Here is a 2,643-nt window from a genome sequence, read left to right as displayed (position 1 = left end):
GACCCTACAAACATGGGTTGGGGACCCAATGAAAAATTCTAGGAGCCCAGGTAAATTATAGTTCGAAAAATTACAAGTATATAGGTTCGGAGAAATATAGTTGATTTATTGGAAATATGTATATATGTATTATTTCAGGATTTTGGGGATAGTACGCCGTGAGTGTGAGGATAAAGTTAGAGGCGAGCCTCCCAGTCAATTAAGTAAGGGAAATATGTTATGCTAGGAAATTCAGAAATATTATTAGTAAATTATAGTATTTGTTTATTAATATATGGGGTATAAATTATACAGTTTTACAGATTTCAGAGCATGAGTTTTATTAATTGTATGACCTGAGTAGATATTTGATTAGTACATAATTTGTATAGTTTTTCAGAATATCATGATTTACAGTATATATATATATATATATATATATATATATATATATATATATATAAACAGATATATTTACCAGACAGATATTTTACAGATATTATACAGACCAGTATTTACAGTAATTACAGAATGTCATGCTTTCCAAAACCATAACACTCAGACATTACTGTTAGAATTGGTGTATTCCCAAGAGGGGGGGTGAATTGGAATTTTAAAATTTATCACCTAGGTTGAACTGGATAAATAGCAATATATACACAACCTAGGGTATGCCTATTCAATTTCCAAATGCGTAGATAAATATAATGTGAAAATTAAGTCATACGCATCATTCACCCATAACATACATGTGCGGTAAATATAAAGTGCGGAAATAAAAATGAACACACGATATGTTATCGAGGTTCGGCCAACCGTGCCTACGTCCCCGCCTCAAGCTCGCAAGTTAGAGGATTCCACTAATAGCTCACTTAAGGGTGGAGCGGCACCGTTTACAACCAGGTCAAATTAACACAGGGTTGACCTCAACCTTAACCAGGTCAAATTAACACAGGGCTGACCTCAACCTTAACCAGGTCAAATTAACACAGGGCTGACCTCAACCTTAACCAGGTCAAATTAACACAGGGTTGACCTCAACCTTAACCAGGTCAATTAGCGGGACTGACCTCAACCTACACGCCTTAACAGGACGACGCACCTAGCTTTCCTAACCGGGTCTAAGCCAATCCGGGACTATTCCAGGGCTAGTCTCCCTCTTCAGGCCCGTGCCTGGAAATACAACCAAGTGTATTACAATGAAATGGTACAGTGATTATGCTTTCAAGTAAAGCAGATATGTACCCAAATTCGCGCAATAATATACACCACAAATATGAAATAATTTGTAAGCTCAGTGTGGTCTAAGATGTCAACTCTCAAATAGATTTACTATCAGTGTAATGCGTACGTGAGAGTGCAAACCTAAATGATCTTTGTATCACAGGATATTCAATCTAAGTGCTCAAACAAAGATATCATCCAAACTTCATATATTTCAATCAACAAGTTTTCTCAATACACATATGTGTATGAAGCTCTAGTAACGTATAAGTTTGGTTTGCAAAAGGATATTCAATCTTTGTATTCAGCAAGAGATATATGAGTTAACGAGTATTGCAACAAAGATTTTATCACACAAGCAAATATCTCATCAAATATTTTCAAGATTAATAACACAGTAGATATTTGAAAATGTTTTGCAACCAAAATACAAATACAAATACAATCTTCTTAAGATGTTGCAATGGAGGTGCAAATCTTAGAAGATCTATCAAAGTATTCTTAAGATAGACTTATTAATAAAGTCCCCTAAGAATACTTAGGGTTTAGCTCTCAAAGATAATACAACAATCAAATATGAATGGGAGAGCAAACCTTACTAAATAAACACACTCAATCGACTTACAGAGGGTTTAAGAGATCGAAGAAGGTAAGCATGAGTGAATAGGGCTTGGAAATGAGTATTATAGGGTTTTGGTTTTTCAAAGGATTTTCCCTAATCAAAGTGGCTAATCCCCTCATAATCTTTGCAAATGAAGGCATATATATAGGCAAGGGAGAAAATATGACCGTTGGGGACCTATAGGGTATTATCAGAAAAGTTTAATGAAGTTTAGTGCATTTTAACCCTGTTTAGAAAAGTATTAACCACGGTAAAAATGGGAGCAACCCGAGAGGTCCGGTCGACCAAAAGTAGCTCGGTCGACCGGGACTCAAGTAGCTCGGTCGACCGAGGGCATTTTGAACTAAGGGGTCGGTCGACCGAGTAAGGGCGATTTTTGAAATCTCCGAGTTTCGGTCGACCGAGGCCTTTTTGAACTGCACGGCTCGGTCGACCGAGTTGTTGGGAATTCTCCCGAGGCGCTTCGGTCGACCGAGTTGTTGGAGTACAAAAGTGGTCGGTCGACCGGGGGGTCAAATAGTTGACTCCCAGGTGGTTCGGTCGACCGAGGTCAAATGACCTGTAAGGGGTCGGTCGACCGGGACCGGGTCAAATAGTTGACCAGGACCGGTTTCGGTCGACCGAGCCAATTTGAACTGTTTGGCTCGGTCGATCGAAAGTGCACCAAGTGTGCATTTCGGTCCCGAATTGACCCAACACAATCAATTTTAAGTGTCTAATAAACATATGTGCATATGTGTGTGTCCTAAGGCCACTTGGGGTCCAATTTTGAAGACACCGAAAAAGTTCGGTGTCGGTCGACCTTCGGTCGCCCGAAG

The sequence above is a fragment of the Malania oleifera genome, chromosome 5 (genome assembly GCF_029873635.1).
Source record: "Malania oleifera isolate guangnan ecotype guangnan chromosome 5, ASM2987363v1, whole genome shotgun sequence".
In the NCBI taxonomy this organism is placed as follows: domain Eukaryota; kingdom Viridiplantae; phylum Streptophyta; class Magnoliopsida; order Santalales; family Ximeniaceae; genus Malania; species Malania oleifera.
The sequence above is the reverse complement of the archived record's forward strand: the minus strand, read 5'-3'. Positions refer to the sequence as shown.